The 26,845-nt window shown below is 41.3% G+C and overlaps 1 long non-coding RNA gene and 1 other non-coding gene across 2 annotated transcripts in view; both read right to left on the bottom strand.

The window, feature by feature from the left end:
* Nucleotides 1-985: 985 nt before the first annotated feature.
* The window catches only part of LOC107078232 (uncharacterized), a 48,099-nt gene continuing 22,239 nt past the window's right edge, over nucleotides 986-26,845 (bottom strand). Inside the window, exons 2-4 of the long non-coding RNA XR_001479186.2 lie at nucleotides 13,899-13,980; nucleotides 1,758-1,858; nucleotides 986-1,249 (exon numbers count right to left, since the gene is read on the bottom strand). This is a non-coding gene — a long non-coding RNA (uncharacterized lncRNA). The remainder of the gene's footprint in view (nucleotides 1,250-1,757; nucleotides 1,859-13,898; nucleotides 13,981-26,845) is intronic.
* LOC138239478 (U6atac minor spliceosomal RNA) lies at nucleotides 16,487-16,609 on the bottom strand. The gene has a single exon (XR_011189969.1). It is a non-coding gene; the product is annotated as a U6atac minor spliceosomal RNA (small nuclear RNA).

The raw sequence follows: 26,845 nt of genomic DNA, 5'->3' as shown, positions 1-26,845 counted from the left end.
TTGGGATTATATTTGATTCTGGCTTAACATTCAACCCACATGTGCAGCATATTGTCAAAACATCTTTTTTTCACCTCAGAAATATCGCTAGACTACGCCCTATGCTATCACTAACTGTGGCTGAAAAGCTGATCAACACATTTGTGTTCTCTCGAATTGACTACTGTAATGCTCTACTCGCTGGGGTATCTAAATCTACTTTGAAAAAACTGCAGTATGTCCAAAATTCAGCAGCCAGAATCCTGACCAGATCTAGTGCAAATGATCACATTACTCCTTGAGTCCTTGCACTGGCTTCTGGTCAAATTCCATGTAGACTTTAAAATACTCATCCTCACCTATAAGGCTTGGCACCTCAGTACCTGTCTGAACTATTATCGCCCTACTCCCCACCTCTCAACCTTCGCTTTTCTAATTCTGGTCTCCTTACTGTCCCCCAAGCCCATTTACATTGTATGGGAGACAGGGCCTTCTCCTGTATGCCCCCAAGCTCTAGAACTCTCTCCCCAAGGATATCAGAGAGTCACCTTCTCTAAACTCCTTCAAATCCAGACTCAAAACCCTCTTCTTTAGAAAAGCCTTTACTTAACTGGTTCCATTCTTCACCCCTCTGCTTTTCTTAGTACTACCATCCACGGTCTCTTCTGTATATCGTAATTGTGTTTTATCTTGTGTATTTTTTTAATTTGTGGTTGTTGTCATTCTATAAAGTGCTTTGAGAAGCCACCTTAAATGGTGCTATATAAAATAAAGTTTATTATTATTATTGTCTGTCAATATGAAACCAAAACTTCACTCTGCCATTTAAGAAATATGAATTATTTGATGCACAGTCAATACTGTAGCTTATTTGTTGAAAATGCATTAAGATGTAAGTTACATTCAATTAAATAGTGTCAGTACATATTTTCACCTTTCAACCGGGAAATGTATAAGACTATGAACAATCTCTGCTCTAGTCTGATGCAAATTCATAATGGCAACATATCATGTGATCAGACATAGACAAATTAATCAAGTCTGATCAAAGACATCATATAACTCTTGTAGGAATGCTCCATATTTGTCAGTTGATAGTACTGAATTAGCAGCTTCTCAGGATGTCAAAGAGATGTAGCTGACTTTGAACTGTGCTTTTCACTGCGTAACCAAGTTAATCTTTTGACGTCAGAGACATAGCAATTCCAGTAAAATACGGAGACCTTATACGAAGTTGTTGACAAGCTTCCTGTACACGAAATCAACGAGCCTATAAAAGCCAAAAAATATGTAGATTATCCATCTACTAATACTGTCAGCACTACAATTCCAAGTAATAATGATAAGGTTAGGTCTTCTTTTCAGGCGATAAAGGCCCATGGGGGGCAAGGGCCACCATTTTTCTCAACCACCCAACACTGGATGTGGAGGTGATGTGGTCAGCATCACACTCCAGCTGGCCTATTACCCCTGGAAGGATTAACTGCTGGTACTCATTTGGAAAGGAGGCTGAGTGGACCTGGAAGCCCTTGGGAAGGAATTAGAGGAAGCTACATTGCTTGCCCCTATATGGGATTGAACCTGGGACCTTCCAGTCAGGAGCCAGATGCCCATGCCATCTGAGCTACCACGGCTCCGTTAATTTTAATACTTTTTCTAATTAAAATAAAACACCTTTTTATTTAAAACCATCTTTACTTACATATTACTTTACTTCTATGTGTTTTGACAGGTTTTTATTACACTTGCCAGTGTACATATTTCACCTGATTTCTTACCTTTTGCATGGAGCTTAAACAGGTGCAGTCAATTACTTCAGTGCATCATCGAAGCTGCCGGCATGGAGGACTGTGAAGCATCCCTTACATATCCTCACGTTCTTAAAACATAAACACAAATCAATTAATCTATTAATCATGGCAAACTGCTGTAACAACAATAAATAACCAGGAAATCCTCTGATTGTCCAGTACAGTAAGACTCTGAGACACTGGGTGTTGGAGACTCACTGAGAGCCAAATGTTCATGTGCCTCTGCAATAATAAAGGACAGAGAAGGTCCTGAGGTGGATGTGCTCACATGGGGAGTTAACATACTACAGGAAAAGGAGGTGTGTGTTGCTGTGTGTGTTGAGTTTCAGATTAAAATGACAGGAGACAGATTCTGAATAAATCAAATATACTGTCTACAAATATGACAGTATATATGACATTTCAGAAATGATGTTGAACATGATGTCTTTTTCTAAGTAGATGACACTAGATCTGTTTAGCTGTTCTCTTAATTCCTGCTTCATGCAAACCAGTCAGAAGTGAGATCTCCACACAGTTTCATTAAAGCCATAATAATAATTAATTATTCCTCACATTTATATGGAGCTTTTCTGGACATGCCACTCAAGTGTTCAATAGGTAATGGGGATTCCTTTCCACCATCAACACCAAAGTGGAGCACCAACCTGTATGTTGCAATAGCAGCAAAATTGCAAACAGTAAACTCACCACACAACAGCTGTCAGTGGGGAGAAGAACAAAGTAAAGAACCCAATTTTATAGAAGGTGATTATTAGGAGGCCATGACTGGTAAAGACCAGGAGAAAGTTTGGTCAGGCCACAGGGGTAACACTGTTTTCGAGAAATGCCCTAGGATTTTTAATGACCACAGAGAGTCAGGACCTTGGTTTTACATTTAATCCAAAGTACAGAACCATTTCTATAGTATAGTGTCCTTGTGTCACTATACTGGGGCATTGGAATCCACACAGACAACTCATTACTGGTCTCACTAACACCACTTCCAGCAGTACCCCTAGCTTTCCCAGGAGGTCTTCAATCCAGTAGGGATTTATATTTCTTCCAACACTGGAGTGTTTTGCTTATAAAGTGTTTTTTCATCATCTGGTAATATAATCATTGCTCCATCTCCAAAGTGTAACCTGTTCTGCAGTGTATTATGCATAATATTAGCACCGTTACTTCTTTGCTATATCTGTCTTTGTTGTCAACATTGTCAACCATTGAAACTAAATAACAAAGTGCTTCAATAATGCTTCTAATGTAAAATGTTCATTTAATGTTCCTAAATACTATGAATAACATAACAAGCCCTTCTCTTGATTTCAACTGGCTTTCTGCATAGACCGAATGCATGCTAAATTGTGTTAATAGAATCAACTTCCTAGCTTTTCTTCTCTTCAACATTCTCTCCACCATTTTGCTATGCACCTACTTTACACTACCAAATAATACAGTCTTCTGCTGAACCACCTTAGATATCAAACATTATTTCTGTCCGTTCTCTGGCTTGCTCACTAGTATCTTTATTATTTGTTACTCCTTTTCTCACAGCTCCCAGCACAGGAATCTTTGCGATTTCTTTTTTTTCATGGGCTCATTCTTCACTCCCAATTTCTTCTCCATTCCTGTCCTCTTTCAACACATCATCTTTGCAGGAAGGCATCAAATGTGTAACAGTTCAACTACATTGAATGAAGAAGGAAGCACTTGATTTACTGTATGGTTCAAGGCAGTCAGCTCGTGAGTGACTAATCTCTGAATTTCTCTCTGAGTGGGAGGCCAAATTTTCTGGTTCATAAAAACCTACATCATCACTGCTTTCAATAAACACATACTAATTAGCAATCCATCTATACCCTTCTTTCCCCCTGTTGTAGAGAATACCATGTGGCCTGTGGAACACTTGGATTATCTCAAATAACTCTTTCAATGTCTTTGGTAGCATTTTGCAAACGTCCATGTCATCATTATTGCCCTAATTGAGGTTCCACTCAGTGCTAAAATCAGTTCCTATCCGCATTATTAGTAGGGGTGTAACCCCGGCATCCTGGCCCAATTTCCCATTGGCCTTTACCAGTCATGGCTTCCTAATAATCCCCATCTATGAATTGGTTTCATTACTCTGCTCTCTTCCCCACTGAAAGCTGATGTGTGGTGAGGGTTCTGGCGCACTATGGCTGCCGTCGCATCATCCAGGTGGATGTTGCACACTGGTGGTGGTGGAGAGGAGTCCCCATTACCTGTAAAGTGCTTTGAGTGGAGTGTCCAGAAAAGCGCTATATAAGTGTAAGCAATTATTATTATTATTATTATTATTATTATTATTATTATTAATAATAATAATAATAATAATAATAATAAAGAGCTCTCTAAATATACATGTTGTGGTTGACTGACAACAGAGACTTCACCTAGGTACCTTTTGCAAACAATTCCCGATTTGTGCTGCTCATATTCCAGTGTAGTGTAGGGGCAAAGCCTACTTTTTCACTTAAAATTGAATGTTATTGGAGATTTCTTTCTTAACTGGACCAAACAGTCTGTTGCCTGTCCCAGAATGTAGCTAAATAGCCTCCTCTCTGTGATCTCAGCCACAGGAAGACCTAGTGGTTTTTATGTGTGAGCAAATGAGGGAGATTAGCTTATTTTTTGGATAAGGATCTTTCCCAGGACAGTCCAGATCCAGTGCCAATACTCCTTTAAGATTGATCTCCACTGCTGGCACCTGGACGTCTGGCAGATGGACATACTGTAGGCACGTCTGGAAACAACCTTAAAAGTCACAGGGCATAGTCAATCATCCAACAAGATGACCAACCAGTCAGGGACCTGCAGGATGTGGGAACCCTAATGACCTCTTGACCAATCACCAACCATATTTTCCACAGATAAAAAAGCAGAGTGAATCACCTCTAACTTTGCCATTTCTCCACAAAACCAACTTGACTGACTGACAACAGAGCTACATATCTGCCACAATTGTTGTCAAAACATTGAGACTTAAACTTTTTCCCACAGCATCAAGTTAGAGAGTGAGCCTATACTGTACATAAACGCAGAAAACTATCCAAGATCAAGCCTGCAACAGGACCTTGCGACCAGCTAGCTACCACCGTGCACCTGCTTGATCACCAGAAGCAATACAGTTGAACTTTTGTCTACATGTCTGAATACAGTATTATTTAGCAGTAGTCGCTACACTAGGAGCAAACTGAGTTTCTCCCCTTTTTGTGTGACTCGCCCCAACTGAGCAGTCACCACCTTGTGCACAGATTTGGTCTGCGTTCAGCTCAACACTAACCCTGACAGCTTTCTTGAGAGCAGACTATCAGCATGAGGCTACAACAGCACCTCTCTCTCCCCGATTCTTTAAGCCAGCAGAGCACGGATTGGACAGAGCTGCGATGGACCCAGTGAGATGTTCCCCCATCCTTCTGTGCAGGAGTTACCAATCCATGGTTGTGAACGAGCATAATTCAATATTCAACATTACTGCCCTTGAGAATTCAGTTGTTTTAATACATGTTGATATCAATTAAATTTATTTTAATTGCACTAGTTACTTATGAAAGTAACTGAACCTGAAAATAATTATGTTAAGTAGAGTGATAAGCATATTTGAGTAACTGATGTTATACTAAACACATCCTTGTTTTATGTATCACTTTTTTATACTTACTATAGCCTGATAATTCTCATGTGATGAGCTGCTGTCTCTATCCAGGCAGACTCTACTATATACCCTGAATACATCTATGTACACAAAATGTATTCCATGTTTTGTGAATCTTTGTGAAGACTCCATGTTGTTTTGCCAATTGATTCCTAATAGCCAAAGCAAACTCATGGAGTTTACGGTTACAACTAAACATTATACTAGTAAATTCACAAAACCCCTACAGTGGTATCACATGGGGCTTTTTTGTTGGTGAGGCGGAGCTTTTTATAGAGAGACATTGCAGCGGCAACCACAGCTGAGGGAACTTAGTGCTAATGAGCCTCAGCTGTGGGAGCACTTTAAGAGCACTCTGACCATCCTTCCTATAGAGGAGGTTCAGCCAAGATCTTAGTCTTGAGAGAGCTGCAGTTGAGAGATGTTAGATCAGGTCTCCCATATTTGGAGGCTCAGCAGTGAGAGAGTGGGTCCGAAACAAGAGAGCAGTGTGTGTGAGACTTTGCTTTTGAGAGCAGTTAAGGAGAATTAATAATTGTCCCAGTAAATGCCCAAACCCTACAGAACTGGTGCCTCGTGAGAGCACACTACACCAGAAAAGCGCTATATAAGTGTAAGCAATTAATAATGAAACTATAATCTAATGTCCAGGAACAATTCAACACATTAATTAAAAATTTGGGGTGCTCAATTAAGTAATTTAAACATCAATTGGAACTAAAATCACAGCATTCTCCAGCCCTAAAGGACTAGTGTTCCTTACATTGTAACATTACTTAATAGAGCGATAGCTTAAAGAATTTGTACCTGATCTTATAACAGGTAGGACTGGGGTTTTGCTTGAGTGCTTACTTTTGCTCCACTGTGAAACAACTGTTTTTAGGGGCATTCACAATGCCTAATGCATTTCGTGTTCATGATGTTTGTCCTGAGCCCTAGTGCCTAGTGCCCTAATGCCTAATGGCTTTTACAAGCAAAATGCTTTTAGATGTGTCCTGAAGATGTCCACAGCTCTGGGATCCAGCTGGTCAAGACTGTGACTGACAATGACTGTCTCTCCCTCAGCTGGAGCCAGCAGGGCTCCTACAGTGATCAGCAGAACTGACAGCAGGCGGCTCATGTTCTTCTCAGCATTGGTGCACCAGCAGGACTGAGGACTGAGTATTGTGGCCCAAAGTCTGCAGAACATTGAGGGCAATTTACCAAGACAAGAACTGGCACAGCTAAAAGACAGAAACACTGCTATACTGTTCTAATGTGCATTTACACAACATAGTCATAATCATCGAGATTATCTAATACTATTGTACAACATCAAGCACCGCATCTTTTGTGAAGAATGCAATTTACAGATTAAGAATGCGAATTTCCTTTATTATCTGAGAGTCCAACCTCTTTTATATTTCTGTTTTTTTAATAATGTAACTTTGTAAGACTTCATAAACTTTATTCACCAAGATAAGAATTAAGGTGAGAGGTGCTGTTGATTCTAACTATTGCGCACACACACAAGGTCAGATCAACCTACCGACATCAATGCATAATCAGAGAAAATAAAAAGGACCTAGGATGAATTCTTATAGTGTTTTAAAGTGTTTTACATTTTAATGACTGATAACAGGAAATCTTAAGGGGTGCTGTATGCTTTAATCAGGTTTATCATTTATTGTCTGAATTCCAAAGGAAAACAATTAAGAATATAAGAGTGGCTACAAATTTGGAGGCAATTTAACCTTGTATTGATCTACAGAAAGATTCTCTTCTAGGTATTTCATGATAGAAGCTTGTTCAATACTCCAATCATACTTTCTAATCTCCAATAGATTATATCTATATATATAATCATTTATCTCCAATCATACATTCTAATCTAGGTTTTTAATGCTCTTTGTTTTAGGAGTCCTCTTGTTCCATGTTTATTGTTTAACTTTAATTCACTGTAAGTTAAATTAATGTTTTTCCACACAAAATGTATCAAATCTTTGGCAAATGTGTGTGAATTAAAAGACTAACATATTCCAAGAGAAACATTACTGTTGGGGATGCCATCCCATATCCCACATGCATCACAATTATGTAGAGGAGTTTTAATTCAGATCCTACTGTTAACTGAATTCCTAGGCACACACCTGTGTAATTAATGTAAAAGACGCAGGTTGTGTTTGCTGTTGTAGAAGTATGGCTAATAACAGTGAAAGGTGGATGACAATATCAGAATATGCTCAGACTCATTCAGAAAAGCAGCACCAAGACACCAATATTGTCATCTGTGGTCCATCTTCTGGCTCTAATTGAGAAGTGGTCAGTGGTTCAGATAGCCCTTTGGCAATGTTAGTGTAGACTTGACTGTGTGTTAGAGCACAGTGTGGCTGTGTGTTAGAGGTTAAGGAGAATGGCACAAATGTTGTTTGTCAATATGAAACCAAAACTTCACTCTGCAATAATTAAGGACAGAGAAGGTCCTAAGGTGAATGTGTTCACAGGGGGGCTTAATATTCTACAGGAAAAGGAGGTGTGTGTGGTTGTGTGTGTTGAGATGCAGTTGAAGTGACAGGAGACATATTCTGCATAAAAATCTATTCTAAAATTTGAATATGCTGAGACCAGACAAGATGTTGAACTGGTGTCCACTCCACTAAGGTTGTTAAGCCATTTGACCTCAATTATACACAATGGGTTATCAGTTCAGAGCTTGTCTTAGATTCTAGGTGTGAAACAATCAGAGTGTCCCCCTTGGAGGGGATGTCAGTCCATCACAGGTCCTACACCCAGTAATGCTGGTTCCCATTTATACAGTACCTCCCTCAACAGCAGTGTCTATAGCAGACACATGAACCTACAGTACAACCCACCAGTTGAGTTCAGAGACTTACCTGAACTCAACACAGAAGACACAGAGAGAAGAGAAAGCATATGTCAGACAAGAGATACTTTTCCAGATCATCCATTAAGACCAGATTCTAGCTAAGTAAAGTTTGTTAAGAGAACTTGTCATTCTGTTGTGTTTGGTAAACTTGGATTTCATGTATAGAGAATCCATAGGCTAAAAACAGAATCTCCTAGTTATTGCATTCACTTTTAGAATAGGCATTTAGGTTTCCCGTTCACTTTGTGTTTTTTAATCATCTGTTAATCTAATCATTGTTCCATCTCCAAAGTGCAACCTATTCTGCAGTGTATTGTGCATAATATGAGCATCTCAACTTGTTTGCTATATCTGTTTTTGTTGTCAACCACTGAAACAAAAAAATAAAACAACTTCAGACGCGCATAGCATTAAGCTTAAAAAATGCTTCTAATGTGTCAGTTCCTAAATGAATAACATAGTAAGGCCTTCTCTTGATTGCAATTGGCTTTCTTTCTTTTACACTCTCTCAACCACTTTGCTAAGCATTTTTAGATAAATTGCCCAGATGATGAATTCCTTTGATCAAGGGAACAATTTTCAACTCAACAAGGCCAACGTTCTACCTCATTCTCTTAATCAGCCATTTGACTGTCCTACTCAGCAGCCATTGTGATTTTCACTCAGCCCACCAGGACAGCCTGCTTGAACAATTTCTTAACAGTTGCCTTCAGACCATGGCTCTCACCAATATCCTACATGTCTGTTCATGTCACCTCCTCTGCACCCTCCATTACAACATTTCCAACAATTAATTACTGAACTATAGGCAGTCTATACAACTGTAGTGTCTAGGACAAAACTACATGTAAGAGAAATGTAAGAAAGAAATAATTATTTTAAGTATCTTTTTAGGTTCAGAGACTGTGAACTCTAAAAATAGCCCTAGCTGAGCAGCACTCTTCCAGGTTTTGCAATGATATAATCGATGGTGCTGGATTCCAGTCTGCTATTTCAACCCCTGCGCTGCTCATGTTTCTGCCAGCCAGGCCCTTTGTCATATGATGTCCACCTCATACACCTGTTTCTGTTTTCTCTCTCTCTCCTACATCACTTCTGGATCTAAATCAATAACTTCTGTGTCTCCAGAAACCATTTACATCTTTTCAGCCAATGCTGCTCCTGATGCTGTCTCCTTGGAGTACTACCTCTATTCAGTGTCCTACTCTCATATTCAGCAAGGATCCTATGACATACTCTGGCTTCAGTCACATGGCTTAATTCCCTGACACAATTCCCCGCCCTTGAAGGTTTTCCTTGTCTCTGTGTGGTTTTCTATCCTTGGTGAAGTCAGCAAGATTCCTCCCCTTCTGTTCCCTTCCATCCAACACAACATACTGTAGTGTGAGTTCCCTGCCTCCCCCTTTGTAATTCAGCCAGTACAAGTCTCCAGTTTTTTTTACTCTCCGCCCATGACCAATCCCCCCTGTCCAGTTGTTCTGATATCAGCCTTCATTTAGCAGGTCTTTGTCTACCCCCTATCCCTATCCTTCTCCCTTTCTCAGCTTTAACCTGGCCCCCTTCTCTTAAAGATAAGAGACATAAGGAATTACACACAAGTGTTCCACACCTCGTAGCCCTGCACAAAGCTCTGTCTCCCTCATTCTCATTCTTCACTCTCAATTTCTTCTGTATCGCCATCCTCTTTCTGTTCAACTCATTATCTCCCTGAGATAAAAGTGGGAGGGCAAAATTTCAGGCTCATGAAAACTACACTGTTACTGCTTTAGAAGTAATACCAATTGATCCTCTTCAGGGTATTCTGTTACACCAGGCCCATAGGGGGAAAGAAAAAAGGGTACAGCAAAGTAATTGTCCTCAGAGTCCAATTAGCAGTGAAGATTACAGATGTTATTATGTGATTAAGTGGTAACAACACAGTAATGGGAAGAAGAAAGGAAAACAGCAGGTAGCTGAGATCCACAGGGGAAGCAGTCAACTTTGGGCTGGAGACAGAAGGGAATGATAGATAGTTGGTAGCATTCCAAACACCAAACACCAAACACCAAACACCAAACACCAAACACCCTCTTGTGAGTCAACTCAATGTCAGAGCCCTGTGGAATGGCTCCTCAGAACTTCCGGTCAAATTCCACGTAGACTTTAAAATCCTCATGCTCACCTATAAGGCTTTACATGGCTTGGCACCTCAATTCCCTGACTGAACTTTTATCTCCCTACTCCCCACCTCGCAACCTCCGCTCTTCAAATTCTGCCCTCCTTACTGTCCCCCAAGCCCATCTACATTTTATGGGTGACAGGGCCTTCTCCTGCTATGCCCCCAAGCTCTGGAACTCTTTGCCCAAGGATATCCGAGAATCACCTTCTCTAAACTCCTTCAAATCCAGACTCAAAACCTTCTTCTTCAGAAAAGCCTTTACTTAACTGGTTCCATTCTTCACCCCTCTGCTCTTCTTAGTACCACTTCCACGGTCTCCTCTATTGTTATTGTTGTAATTGTAATTGTGTCTTATCTTGTGAAATCTTCTTATTTATTGTTGTAGTCTTCTTATTTATTGTTATTGTCGTCCTGTAAAGCGCTTTGGGAAGCCACCTTTAAAGGCGCTATATAAAATAAAGTTTATGATTATTATTATAAATAATGTGCGAGGTTCTTAAAAAGGTTGATAAGCCCGGCCTGATCTCGTTGGAGATGGCCCTGATGAGCTCCTTGCACATGTGGAATGAGCCGTGGTGATTGAGGGTACTGATGCAGGAGCACTGGAGCTCATCAGGGTGTCACATATTCTAGACACAAATACTATTTACAATTCCATCTATAGCCTTCTTGCCCCCAATTACAGAAAATAGCTTGTGTGGCCTGTGGAATGCTTGGATTATCTCAAATCGCCCTTTCAGATTCCTCGGTAACATTTTGCAAACTACTCTGTCATTATTACCATATTCATAGTCTGGGAAAGCAGGTTGCTGTACAGTGGGTGATGCAGTTGGTTTCTGTTGTTCAATCTGGGATCTATGAAGTGTGTAGTATGAGTATATGCTGTTGATGCTAGATATAATGGGTTTAACTGGTGGAATCAGCTATGAAGGCTGTTCTACTCACCCCAGCATCCCACTGCTGTGTTAATAGGGCTGTATGAGGACTATCCGTTTCCTTTATTTGGAACTCAAAGGTGTGGAGGGTACCAGCAAATTCAAACTTAAACAACAAAGAGAAGTTCTGAGAATCAGTCTACGTATTATCAATTACCCTGGTCCAACCCTGGTCCTGGACAGCTGAAGTTCTGGAAGTTATAGAGGTAGGCTTTATAGAAATAAATTCTAATAGCCACAGAGCCAAGGAATGAAATATGTAGGGTGTTCAATTAAGTAATTTAGATATCAATTGGAACTAAAATCACAGCATCTCTCAGTCCTCAAGGACTAGTGTTCTTTACATTGAAACATTACTTATTTAATTAATTGCTTAAAGAAGTGTTGCTGATTTTTAAATAACAGGTGGACTGGAGTTCTGCAGGAGTGCTGACTTTTGCTCCTGGTGTGAAATATTTTTTTATATGGAAGGTCCAAGGTTTCTTTTTAAATAGACACAAAGCTTAATGGCTTTTACAAGCAAAATGCTTTTAGATGTGTCCTGAAAAAGTGCCTTCCATCCCCTTCTTTTTTTACCTCAGTAATTTTGTCTCCAGATCCTGATCTTTGGGTATCCAGGCAAAAGGCTTTTTTCAGTCGGTTCCTTCCATTGAAGTAATTTAAAACAATGTTCACAGTTCTGGGATCCAGCTGGTCAAGACTGAGACTGACTGTCTCTCCCTCAGCTAGAGCCAGCAGGGCTCCTACAGTGATCAGCAGCACTGTCAGCAAATGGCTCATGTTCCTCTCAGCACTGGTGCAGCAGCAGGACAGGACTGAGTACTGTGGCCCCTCAGGTCTCCACAGCCTGCAGAACATTAACTCACCTTCTGGCACTGACCTCCCTGCCACTGACATTGAGGGCAACTTACCAAGACAAGAACTGGCACAGCTAAAAGGACATTAAAGCAATAATGTTCACTCTCTTAAACACTCCATCATCCTAATCTTGCACACAATTACTCCACATACAGTAGCTAGTGCTGTGGGTCAGGAATTGAGCCCAGGGTTGAACCCAGTGCTGTGAGGCAGAGACACCAACCACTGCACCAATGTGCTATCTTAGATTGCCATCAAAGTAATCAAAGTGCCGATAACAAAATGCATGGTATTTACAAGCAGTGGCCTTTAGGAGTTGCAATAGCAATAGGTCAAATACCAATTGAGTTGTCTGTTTTGGGAGTATATATTATATACTGTAAAGAAGGCAGTGAACATTAACTATAGCTATCCTGCTCCTGAGAAATCCTATCTGCTTTTGATGTCTTCATTAATTCATAAAATCCTCAAGTCTCCATGGCAATACATTGGTGTGCAGCAAAACATCTAAATGTAATAATGACAGAGGGCAATATCTGGCACATTTTTTCAGTAGTAAGGTAACCTCTCCCCTCTGATGTGAGATCTTTTCTCTCACCCTGGTGTTTACTTCACTACTCCCCTCTGCACAGGTACTGCCTCAGCTGCTCACTCTCCCCTGTGGCTTGGGCTCAGGCCCACCCTTCCCCTACAGCGCACCTACAGACCGCCTGCTCTCCCCACTTCTGGGAAGACACTCACTACATGGCCCAAACTCACACACCTGAAGCACTTAATTGATTTTCAGGTCACGAAAAACACATCATCTTAAATTCCAATTCTACATTAAAGTCCTCAGTGGGGTTTCTGAGGATCACATAGAGTTGCCTATGAAAAGAAATAACTCAGCATGTTTCAGCTGTGACACTTTGTAGCCCAGAGGGATCTTCCACAGTAGGCCAGCTCCCTCTCCAGCAGCTCACTCCAAATGACAAAGGAGTGTGTGACTTTTTTTCAGAAATGTTTTCTGAAAATGTGTAGCAGAAAAACCTCTCCATGCATTTAAGAAGAGTGTGTAGTGCCACAGTTTATTTGGTGAAAATGCATTATGCTGCTATTATACAATGTCATGACATTTATTTTCAACTCTGACACATTTTATTATTGGATACAATAGATATTGGAGTGTAGAATACAGCATTTCATATTGTTACAAGTAGGGGGTTACAAAAATGGAGAACATGTCAGGACCACCAACCTGCCCAGACCAGCCCCCAAGAGAACTAATCAGTACCAGCAGCAATTACAAGTGCCGCCACACATGTTAACTCACATCAGACGCCCTACCGTGCGGCAGGCTGCAGTATTTAAGCCTCTCCAACCCGCTTCTTGCTGCTCTGTATTGAGTTAACTCCTTGAGAGCTCTACCTGGCGACTCCTAAACCCTGTGTCACTCTGGATTTTCAACTACCTCTTTTGCCTTCGGACTTCGGACCTCGCCTCTCGACTCGGATTGTTTGCCACCCGTGTCTTTGCTGGATTTATACCTACCTTTCTCCCTTCGACCATGATCTCGCCTCTCGACTTGGATTATTTGCCACCTGTGTTTGACCTGGATTTCCACCTTCCTTTCTCCCACTAACTACGAACTCACCTCTTGATTTGGATTGTTTGTTGCCGTGCTTCCCACCTACTCCTGCGGCTGCACAGAATCCATATCTCCTCTTTAAGGTATCCTTAAAAAAATCAGAAAATGACAGAACTGATTAATCAATACGTACATTAAATAATCATAACCCCCAACCTGTAAAGATTTCTGCCACAAATATACCCCAGTGGTTGGTATAATCAGAGGGACGTGAGTCCTTTGTTCTCTGGTACAGCTTTGATAATTCAGGCACACTTGGTTAAATAAATATTTATTTTAAATGACAATACACACTAAATTACACACAACATAAACATAAAACATACAAGTTATGCTATTTACAAATTTCCAACTAAGGTTCTATGTTCTAACCCAGAACAAAATCCCAGACTGCTACCAAGTACTCGACTCTTATGTAATGCCTACAGAGGCCTGAAAAAGAGATAAGTTGGCTTCTAAAACTAAATAGAATACAATCTGCAGTTAACTCTCTCCGCAAAGTCAGATGCCACCAAATGAATGCAAACCTATCTCCCCATTTTAAAAATACACCTACTAACCAGGAGAGGCTGTTTTTAACTGAGGGATTCTTTACACAGGAAATCAGAGCTCCCTAAAAACCACAGAATAGCAAGCTCTCTTAACAAGGTTCAAACACTTAGCTTCAATCTGGTCTTTCCAGGTGATCAGGAACAAGGAGCCCCCCCTCCCCTCCTTTACTCTGCTTCACCATCCTCTTATGCAGTGTCTTTCTGGACTGTTGATTGACATTTCAACATTTAACCAGATCTTAATTATAGTTAATTAAGGTAAACTTTATTATTGCTTTGATCACTGAAATTTGGACCCCCTGCACGTCAGCCAGACATCCACTTGAAGCTAGAAATATTGACTAGTAAGACATAGTTACCCACTGTAAGTAGATTCTTAAAGACACTTCTATAGTCACCTATTACTGTAACAATATCAATGTGTGCTTCAGACGGCTGGAAAATAATGCAAATAATGACAGTATTTCATATAATCAAAAAAGTCAATCAAGTAAATCAGGTATAATAAAAGATTATATCTAAACTTTTAGTATAGAATACTTCATATTCATGGATGTGTTACATTGAAAGTTAAAATCACTGTTCATGCAGCAGACAACATAATTGCTTGTTTAATCACTCATGAAACAACTAATGGTATCAGGCATACACTGACACTGAAGCAGCAGACTCTCAGGATGAGCAGCAGAGGTTTATATCACTGGTAGTAGTGTGCTGGCTGAGAGCTGTGACTATGTCATCACTGTTGATAAATTACCCAAACCCTTGCAAAAGGAAAACCAATTCAGGAAAATCAGTTGTCATACCACACTGAAACGTTTCACCTGCTCTGTCTGTCAAGTCCACCCTAGCTACAGCACCATGGGTGGGCTAATGTTGCCATAGTAACCGGCCACAAGTCCACTCTCCTGTCAATGTCGATTACCGCAGATGCATGATCCGACAGAAAGCATGATCACCTGTGCACTGTTATAAGCACCCCAGGCTTAGAAGCTGCAGGTTACTTAAGGTCAGGTCAGACTGCACTCGGCACTCTGGCATAGAGTTAGTTGTATGGAGATTATTTCTGAGCCTTGTTCTCCCAGTTCCTGTGTTCCCATGTAGCTGTCTCCTCTTCCTGGATTCCCGACCTGCCCTGTCTAGATCTGCCTCCGGATTCCTCCCATATATGTGGCTTCCTTGATCTCGATGTTTCCTTGGTTCGAACCCTGCCTATTCCCATGGCTAAACCCCTGGGTGGTGCGGTGGCTCTGTGGCTAAGGATCTGCGCCTGTGGCTGGAAGTTTGCACGTTTGTATTCCGCTGCCGGCAGAGGAATCCTACTCCGTTGGGCCCCTGAGCAAAGCCCTTAACCCTAACTGCTCCAGGGGTGCGGTATAAAGGCTGACCCTGCGCTCTGACCCCAAGCTTCTCTCCCTGTCATGTGTCTCTCATGGAGAGCAAGCTGGGGTATGTGAAGAGACAAATTCCTGAATGGCCAATAAAGTGATCTGATCTTATCACTTTTGGGATTTATTTTTGTGCTGTGTTACTAAGATTCTCTGGATCTGATCCTCACTTTGCTGTAACCTAACTATTCTCACTGATTCCCCCAGTGCTTTGGACAGTGTTGTCTGATTTCTTTCTCTTTGACCTCCACTTGCATGACCTTGACTATGCCTGTTTGCTCTTCACAGCCTCAGCCTCTCCTGTCAGTCTGCAGGCCATGCAGCCCAACCCCCAGTGTCCCGCTGCACTGAAGCCACCATGTGTGATCTGCTCAGCCTCTGCCAGGGCTATGTTCACAACTCATTCCCCAGTTTACTTGTGTCTCCCCACCTGTAGTTTGATGTTTGCCTAGCAATCCCTTCCCCTGACAAAGGCGTGCCTCTCTCTGTAACACTATCTGCATGACTACAATGATTCTTAAAAAGCAGAAAATGAAATAAATTATCAATTTATACTACTAGTACTATCAACACTACATCTGTTAATAGTAGTACATTTGCTAATAAGAATAATCACAGCCATCTTAACTTACATTGTTAATGCAAATATTATTTCTCATCTTAGTGTACATAATGTACTAAGTACACAATGCCTTAACCACATGTGTGTTGTAGGCCACTAGAACCTCTTCCATCCTTGTCAAGGGGAGTGCTAACCTTCTCTCCTTTCATATAACACAATTCTATGTGACATTCAAAGGAACATCTGCAAACTGCAGGCAGTGACAAATTATTAAAGAAAACAATAAAGCAAGAATGGAAATCATCCAGCTGCTGGATCAGGGGGGCTGTGAAAATTGTAACTTCTGTTATCTGACTTTAAAGAGAAATCAGCCAGAGGAAAATGAAAGAAAAAGAGAGAGAAACGTTTTCTTCCTCTCATGCTATTGTGCCTTAACTTCAGCTGAAATAAAGTTTCCTGAGGAGAGGTACCCTCATCCATTTGCCTTCAATCTTCTTCTTCTTCGCATTTTCCCACTAATGTGGGGTCTGCTTGTTTGCACCGATTTTTCCACTTCGTGCGGTCTACGGCGTCTCGGCAGGTGACTTTACGAGGTGCATGTCGTCTTTCAGCCGATCCAGCCAGTGCGTTAATGGTCGTCCACGGGGTCGGCGGCCTTCCACATTCAATTCAAGGGCGATCTTTGCCATTGATGTGTCATTGCTGCGAAGCACGTGTCCATACCATTGTAGGCGCGATTCCCTAATTTTCTCAGTGATTGGGGCGACTTTGAGTGTTTTACGTACCTCTTCATTCATGACATGGTCTAGTCTTGTCAAGCCGAGGGTCCATCGCAGCATCTTAATTTCCATCGTATGGAGTGCCTGTTCATGTTTCTTTGTCGTTGGCCAGCATTCAGTTCCGTATAGGGCCACTGGTCTGACCACTGAGCGGTAGACTTTGGATTTTAGGCGCAAAGGGGATCTTCTTGTCACACAGTACTCCAGTGACCTGCTGCCGTTTCATCCAAGCTGCGCTGACTCGCGTCTTGGCGTCTTGGAGGGTAGTGCAGTCGGAGTTGACACATGAGCCTAGGTACTTGAACTGTGTCACTTTGTTCAGTTGGACCCCACCAGCTGTGATTGTGCCATCGGTTTGATCACTGTATTCCAGGTACTCCGTCTTCTTGATGTTCAATTTCATCCCGAATCGTTCAAGGCACGTCTTCCACTCCTTTACTTGCTGTTCGAGGCCGTGTCGCGTTTCACTTGCTATCATAACATCGTCGGCATATAATAGCGTCCATGGATGCCTCGTTTGGATTTCTTTGGTCATTGTATCCATGCAAAGTATGAATAGCAGAGGAGACAAGGCTGAGCCTTGGTGGACGCCAACATTGATCGGGAAGGTGTCTGAGGTTCCAGCTGCGCAACGTACTGAGCTAGTGGCCTTTTGGTACAGGAGCTTTGTCCAGCTGACATAGGCTTCAGGGACGTGGTGCTGTCGCAGCGCCAGCCAGATGAGATCGTGTGGTACCCTGTCGAATGCCTTTTCCAGGTCGAGAAATGCCATGTGAATCGTTTTTGCCTTCAATATGGAAGTCATATAAATACCTAATGCTGCCTAATCATCATTTGTCTTATACATTGCTTGAAGCTATATTGTATATCAATCCACCAATCCCTTAGATTTATACAATCAAAATAATAAAAATGTTACAAGACGTGATCATTTGCTGCTTCAGTCCTGACCAGGACAAGATGACTGAAATTACTTTGAAGAAATAATGTTTACTATGTCTGTTGCAGTTTGCAGACTCCCCAAGCACATTGATTTTTAGGTGAGTTTGAAGATTTGCTTTCTCTTTTATGTTTCAGAGTTAATAAAAGCTTCCTGGTGTTTTTAATATGCATCTTGATACCTGTTTAAAAGACACACTCCCAATCAAGCATTATCAGTACAGCTTATAGACACGTCCTACGAATGCAGTTCATATTGTACTAACACGTACTGATGTGGACTGAGCCTCACTCTGTGGGGAGTCAGACATATACACACTAGAATAACTATGTAGAAACACCTGACAACAAAGTGCCTTGGTGGGAAAAACTGAACACAAAAATTGTTTCCATTTCCGAATGGGAACTTAAAAGAGCCAATGGGAGTAGTTTTTCTGAGGCCAAAAAATCTATCTTCTCTTCTATATCTTGTAATCTTCTATAAATGACGCAGGATTTGTCAACCGGATGAGCAATTAAAGTACCACCATCAGAGAAGGGATAAAGTATTAAGACACACTGGGTCAATTGCAACGAACTGAAAGCAGCGAACTAACAGGAGTTCAAGCTTAGTATGCAGCTGCGGTTTAAACTTGTGCTCCACATTAAGACCAATTGTAACGATTTTGCTCTGTGCTTAGTCCGCAGCACCGTACTAAACCTGTTCTCAATTGCAACGAACACAAAGTAACAGCTGCTGCCCTCTAGAGGTGACTTAAGTAGCAGACTAACTTTAAATCACCTCTTCATATGGTTTAAGCAACTTATAATAATAATAATAATAATAATAATAATTGTTGTTGTTGTTGTTGTTTACACTTATATAGCGCTTTTCTGGACACTCCACTCAAAGCGCTTTACAGGTAATGGGGACTCCCTTCCACCACCACCAATGTGCAGCATCCACCGTAACGCTAGATCGCTTTGATAATAATAATGTTTCTTTATTAGCCCTATACAATTTCTTGCATTAGCATCGTTTCGCATACCCCAGCTTTTCTCCATGGAGACACAGACAGAGACAGGGAGAGAAGCTTGGGGTCAGAGCGCAGGGTCTGCCATTGTATGGCGCCCCTGGAGCAGTTAGGGTTAAGGGCCTTGCTCAGGGGCCCAACGGAGTAGGATTCCTGAGCCGGCCACGGGATTTGAACTGGCAACCTTCCAGTCACAGGCGCAGATCCTTAGCCACAGAGCCACCGCTCCGCCCCAGAAGGGGCTCCTGAATCTAGTGGAAATAATATCGTCACTACGTACTGAATTTATGCATCCGTCCATTGGAAAATTATTGCAATATTTAACTCAAATTGCTTAACACTCATACCACATTTATTAATAATGAAGTTCATTAATACGTGTGTATTAACAAAAGTGTAATTTACTAATAATTACATTTAATGTCAATCATTATTACTAGTTGTGAATTTTAAGATATCCTAGGAAGTAAAGAGAACCGAACTTAAGCAAATAGTTATAAAAATTGAGCGTGAGCCTTTATTGTGTTCTTTAAAATATAGGAGTCAACTGAATAGATTTGTTAAATATGTACAGTGCCTTGCGAAAGTATTCGGCCCCCTTGAACTTTTCAACCTTTTGCCACATTTCAGGCTTCAAACATAAAGATATAAATTTTTTATTTTATGTGAAGAATCACCAACAAGTGGGACACAATTGTGAAGTGGAATGAAATCTATTGGATTTTTGAAACTTTTTTAACTAATAAAAAAATGAAAAGTGGGGCGTGCAAAATTATTCGGCCCCCTTGCGTTAATACTTTGTAGAGCCACCTTTTGCTGCGATTACAGCTGCAAGTCGCTTGGGGTATGTCTCTATCAGTTTTGCACATCGAGAGACTGAAATTCTTGCCCATTCTTCCTTGCAAAACAGCTCGAGCTCAGTGAGGTTGGATGGAGAGCGTTTGTGAACAGCAGTTTTCAGCTCTTTCCACAGATTCCTGATTGGATTCAGGTCTGGACTTTGACTTGGCCATTCAAACACCTGGATACGTTTATTTGTGAACCATTCCTTTGTAGATTTTGCTGTATGTTTGGGATCATTGTCTTGTTGGAAGATAAATCTCCGTCCCAGTTTCAGGTCTTTTGCAGACTCCAACAGGTTTTCATCCAGAATGGTCCTGTATTTGGCTGCATCCATCTTCCCCTCAATTTTAACCATCTTCCCTGTCCCTGCTGAAGAAAAGCAGGCCCAAACCATGATGCTGCCACCACCATGTTTGACAGTGGGGATGGTGTGTTGAGGGTGATGAGCTGTGTTGCTTTTACGCCAAACATATCGTTTTGCATTGTGGCCAAAAAGTTCGATTTTGGTTTCATCTTCCACATGTTTGGGGTGTCTCCCAGGTGGCTTGTGGCAAACTTTAGACGAGACTTTTTATGGATATCTTTGAGAAATGGCTTTCTTCTTGCCACTCTTCCATAAAGGCCAGATTTGTGCAGTGTAAGACTGATTGTTGTCCTATGGACAGACTCTCCCACCTCAGCTGTAGTTCTCTGCAGTTCATCCAGAGTGATCATGGGCCTCTTGGCTGCATCTCTGATCAGTCTTCTCCTTGTCTGAGCTGAAAGTTTAGAGGGACGGCCAGGTCTTGGTAGATTTGCAGTGGTCTGATACTCCTTCCATTTCAAGATGATCGCTTGCACAGTGCTCCTTGGGATGTTTGAAGCTTGGGAAATCTTTTTGTATCCAAATCCGGCTTTAAACTTCTCCACAACAGTATTACGGACCTGCCTGGTGTGTTCCTTGGTCTTCATGATGCTCTCTGCGCTTTCAACAGAACCTTGAGACTATCACAGAGCAGGTGCATTTATACAGAGACTTGATTACACACAGGTGGATTCTATTTATCACCATCAGTCATTTAGGACAACATTGGATCATTCAGAGATCCTCGCTGAACTTCTGGAGTGAGTTTGCTGCACTGAAAGTAAAGGGGCCGAATAATTTTGCACGCCCCACTTTTCATTTTTTTATTAGTTAAAAAAGTTTCAAAAATCCAATAGATTCCGTTCCACTTCACAATTGTGTCCCACTTGTTGGTGATTCTTCACATAAAATAAAAAATTTATATCTTTATGTTTGAAGCCTGAAATGTGGCAAAAGGTTGAAAAGTTCAAGGGGGCCGAATACTTTCGCAAGGCACTGTAATTGTGGTTATCAGAGGAAAGCAGGGATAATGAGGAAATAATTGGTACAGAGAGTAATATCTGTAGGCAAATACAAGCATACGTTAAAACGTTAAAACTCGTCAACTTGAAAGTGATTATTTATGATAGTGCTTCGGAACACTGTCCCTTCTCTGTAAATATTGCAAGATCATCGACTGTCTCAAACTGTCTCAAACACATTTCAGATATAACATCCCAACAGAAAGGACATTCTCTGAAGCCACAAGACGAGACTGACTCTGACAGCGAAGGTCCCTCTGGCCTGGACACTCATGTAAGCCGGTGTGGTGGAGTGGAGAGTGCTGATGTGGAGGAGTGTGCTGCAGAATAACCAAGCAGAGGGAGATGATCAGCCTACACGATTTAGCAGAGCAACACACCAGCGAGCTCTTCCCCACTTTGAAAGGAAGATGTTGGAACTGACTACAAAAGAACTTAATCTGAAACGTAATGTAAGCTCCTACTGACACAGGAGGAGAGAGAGAGAAAAGTTTATTTCAAGAGAAAATGAAAGTTCTCAAAAGTAAGCAAAAAGGCACATCGTGGTAAAGAAATTAATTAACTTAAAAAATATAAATGTTTAGAAGGTCAGAGGAACAATACACGTTTCTTTTTTTGCTCAAGTTATTTTATAAGTTTAATTTCCAGTTCTGTTAAAAATAAAACTGTTAACTGTACTGGTCATTAGTTGGTGTCTTTTGTAACGTTAGTTGGTGCTATTGTCTTTTGTAGCAATAGCGATGTGTTCGCTTCTTCGTGCGGAGTGTCATGTTAAACAAAGGAAATGAAAGCCGCAATAGTACAGTAGCATTCTGTTTCAAACGCGCAGATACGGTTCTCATTTGTTTCGTGACTAATAACAATTGAGCATCCTATGCGCGTTTTTTTTTTACTCCCTGGCGGAAACGGACTTCCATAGCATAAGTATCTCTTTAATAACTACGTACCCTCGTCCGGTAAATTGTAGCCTAAATGCAGTTCTCAAGATAAAAACTAACATATATTTGTCAGGAACTAATCAAATTAATTGAAATTTTCTGATGCACAGTCCCCTGCAGTTCGGGCTACTTCGTACTACAACAACGCCGAGCCATGGGAACCGGATTCAACTGAACTCCAACTTTGTTTCGGACGTTTATTCGCTGCAATTGAACATCAGATGATCTACAGAAAGTACCGTACTAACTAAACCGCAACTTAGTTCGCAGATGCATACTAACTAGTTCGTCGCAATTGACCCACTAGGTTTATTTTAAACAGTAAAATATTTTTACAGAGAATTTTGCTAAGAATGGAGAAAACCTACGGGCATACAAATGAATCTCTCTGCTGCCCAGCTGCAGCCCTAGAATAGCACATACTGTAGCTGCTAGCAGCTGACACCCTTCCCTCCACAAATCCCAAGGGCAGATCAACGCTGATGTTTTTGGTAAACTGGAAAAAATCATTTTCATTTTAATTTTTAAGCAATTATTTTATGAGTTCATTATTTTGTTTTTTCATCCATTTGCCCAACCAATGTTTCTGATATCAACGAAAATAGTCACAACATTTTCAGAATAGATACACAACAGCTAGATGATATTTCAGTCCAATTGCAGATCAAATTTGCATTCAAATGTTAATTTCAATTTTATCACCAATCTGTTAGTATATTTGTCACATTATTACATTTTCAGAAATTAATTAGAATTCATATTCTCTCTGTAGCACACGTGAATTGAAATAATGAAATCCCTGTTATTTTATTTGTATTTTAAATTCCCATTTTTTACATGATTTTGTTTTAAAACAACTTCTTATCCTCAAATTTGACCTTACGTCACAGCCAGAAAACAAAGGCGCTATATTGAAATAGAACAAGTAATAGGTTTATTCCATGCTAAAAAAAAAAAGAAAAGATAAAACACAACATTTCAGATTTGAAGCCTTTTTCAGGTGTGAGAAAGACAGGGCGGACAGCAAAGATTAAATAGCACAGAAGAACAAAAGCTGGGAGAGGGGAGGAGGTAGGAGTGGCAGAGAGGCAGAGAGGCCACTCAGGAAGTGCAAAGTGGAGAGGGGTGAAGAAAGGTGTGAAGTCAAAACCTGCATGAGAATAGAGAAGATTACACAAAAACAAGTGTTATTGAGAGAAGGGGACAGAGAGATCATTGTGATCATTGCCATCTGAGCTATAATGAGAAACTATGGGCTTGGAGAAATGTATAATCTTTACTGCCCGAACATGTACTCTGAAGTGGTCTCCTAGTCTCCAACATAGATAACTGGGAGATACAGTAAATTAGGTTCTTGGAAGGAACAGGATGTCATCTGGGTGATCCAGAATTGACCTGAGGGGCCCCGAATGAGCGTGTTGTTAAATATGTATTTGCAGGTGATTCAGCGAGTTCTGTTGCCTGGTGAGGATGATTGCTGAGTAAGATCAAGGGAGCTGTGAACCAGAAGGTTACGTAGATTGGGTGGTCAGCGGTATGAAATGATTGGGCGGTTAGAAAAAAGGGTACTGAAGGAAGAATTGCCCTGTAAAATTGAGTAGTTGTTAATATTGGTCCTGGGGATAGAAAGTATGTTAGAGTGGTAGAAGCACCAAAGGAATGTGGTTGTGAGACCGGGGGTTCCTGGTTGAGTTGATGAGCTGAGGGATGTTTTTGGCCCGGGTGAGGGGCCCTATCGATAACATGGGTGGGGTATCCTCTGTTGATGAAATAATAATACATTTTAAGTGCTTGGAACTGGAAATCCATGTCGTCATCTGCAGTCAACGTAGCCTGAGGAACTTTGAAAAAGGGAGAGATTAAAAGAGCTGTACAGGAGATAGCTGTGTTAATCTATGGGTTTGTAATAGACCGAGGATGACAGTTGTGAATGGTTAACAGATAAATTTATGACTAGAAAGGGAAGAGTGGTGGAAGATACGTTAACTGTATATTCGAGGGATGGGTGTGAGTTAGTGAATTGATGCAGGAAGTGCTTTAGCTGGTCATTAGAGCATGTAGCAGCACCAACGCAGTCATCGATGTATTGCTTGTAGAGGTCAGGGACAAAGCCAGTATAGGAAGCAAAGAAGCATTCTTCTACCCAGCCAACAAAAATATTGGCATAGCTAGGTCCCATCCTGGTGCCCATGGTGACTCCACTAACCTGCTGATAAAAAAGATGAATAAATGAGAAGGCATTGATTGTGAGAACCAATTCTGCAAGACGCACTAGAGTGTGGGTGGGTAGATCAAGCACTGTGAGTTTGTCTAGCATATGCTTGAGGGCTTTAAGACCATCATTGAGGGGAATGATTGTGTAGAGAGACGTGATATCCGTGGTAAAAATGTAGCATTTTGGACCCTGAAATTGGAAATCATTGAAAAGTTGGAGGGCATGGTTAGTTTCCTTGATATATGAGGTAAGCATTTCAACCAGAGGTCTCATAAGGCTGTCCAGAAAAGCAGAGATGAGTGTGGTCGGACAATTGCATGCTGAGACAATGGGGCGTCCAGGGGTGTCGGGTATGTGAATTTTGGGAAGGAGATAGAATTGGGATACCGGGGATGTTCGACAATGAGACGGTTTGCCTCCACTCTAACAGACTTTCTATCCCCATCATAAACAACTACTCAATTTTACAGGGTGATCCCTCCATCAGTACCCTTTTTTCTAACCACCAAATCATCTCATACCGCCGACCACCCAATCTACGTAAACTTCTGATTCACAGCTCCCTTCATCGCGCTCGGCATCATCCCCATCAGGCAACTTCTCCTGCAACAAAAGTCGCTGTATCACCTGCAAATACATATCTAACAACATGCTCATTCAGGGCCCCTCAGGTCAGTTCCGGGTCACCCAGACAACATCCTGTACCTCCAGGAACCTTATTTACTGTATCTCCTGAAAAACATGGCCAGCTATCTACTTTGGGGAAACCGGAAGGAGACTAGGAGCGTGCTTCAGAGTACGTTCGGGTTGTGAAGATTAAAGATTTCTCCAAACCCATAGTTTCTCATTTCACCTCAGACGTACATGATCACACTGATCTCTCTGTCTCTGTTCTCAAAGGGTTTCTCAACTCCCATAGCAGAAAAACAACAGAAACAAAACTCATCTTGAAACTAGGTTCACACCATCCTCCTTCTTTCAATGACTACACATGCTGACGCAGCTTCCCACCTGAGCTATACTGAAATCTAAAACATCCACCCCACCCGACCAGACAGACTCAAATTGCACCCATTGTTTTCATCACATCCAGTAATTAAAGTACCAAATTTGTTGGTACCTGTAAACTTCCTTATAGATAGTCACGTGATTACCAGAAAACCAAGGCGCTATACTGTATCTCGGAAACGAACGCAACACAAATGCTACTTACAATGGCACAAACACAGCACTAACGATTGCAGTGGGTTTCATCATTTGTGCTGTTTGTTTGGTGGGGGGGCAACGTCATGGAGCTGGACAAGCAAACATGTTCTGGGTCATTACATTGCATATTGCAGAAGACACATCTTCACCTGGGAGAAATATGACGACCTAACAAAAACACTTATACCTATGTATTCAGAGGTCATGGTGTGCCCTCACGCTCCGCTGTATTCTACACGAAGGATTGACACAAAGATAAAAGAACCATGAGCAAATCATTTTATGTTTGCGCATAAGAACCCTGTAAACACAAACACATGTATAATTACATTTTATTAAAGAACTTAGATATACCGTATGTTCATGTTATGTGAAAATATTGTAACGCATACGGCCTCCGTTGTTTGTGAAAGCCGGCTTACCAGAGTGGTGCGTCACCGCCGGGCTGACGGGAGATTTCCCTTTGGCTCAAGAGGCTGGGTCCCTGTTAAGTGACGCTGGAGACCCAGATTCGAGTCCCCGATGGTGGGGGACCGACCTGATGCTGCAGCGGCGAGGGTGCCTACGTGAACCCAAAGCATTACAATATTTGTTTTCCCGCAGTCTGCGTATGTGAGACGGTAGACTTTCCAATGTTGTTTCTCTGATGTGTTATGAACTACCTGTGTCAACTTTGTACACAGTGCCCCTTAGAAAAACATCTTGGTGTGCAAAATGTTCTTTGCATAAAAGAGCAACAATGGTCTTGTTGTACATAAAGTTGTGAATTCAAACCTTTTTAAATACGTGGCTCGACAGAGGGGTCGAATCTTGGTGCGATACAATGAGTAACTGATTACTTCTTCAGATTTTTAAAAAAGGAAACCGCTAAGAAGTATTAAGACATGCTAGTTTAAAGCCTCTTTGTCGAAACATACAATTGTTTGCTAATGCTCGCTTTTTAAGGCTTCATCTGCAACTTTTCTGATTAGGGTATGATATTGGTGACAATTTTAATTTTCCTGTTCACAGAAGACACTGATATGAAATGCAAAATCCACCGCTGCTTCCCCCTTACTCAGGCAAACAGAGAAACCAAGTTGCAGAATTGTTACTCTCGCACCAGTAACAGAGTGCTTGAACTCGCCAGACGGGGTCACTTAAGGTCACGTGAT

The sequence above is a fragment of the Lepisosteus oculatus genome, chromosome 6 (genome assembly GCF_040954835.1).
Source record: "Lepisosteus oculatus isolate fLepOcu1 chromosome 6, fLepOcu1.hap2, whole genome shotgun sequence".
NCBI classification, from domain to species: Eukaryota; Metazoa; Chordata; class Actinopteri; order Semionotiformes; family Lepisosteidae; genus Lepisosteus; species Lepisosteus oculatus.
Note: the sequence above shows the minus strand (reverse complement) of the source record. Positions and strands in the feature narration are given on the sequence as shown.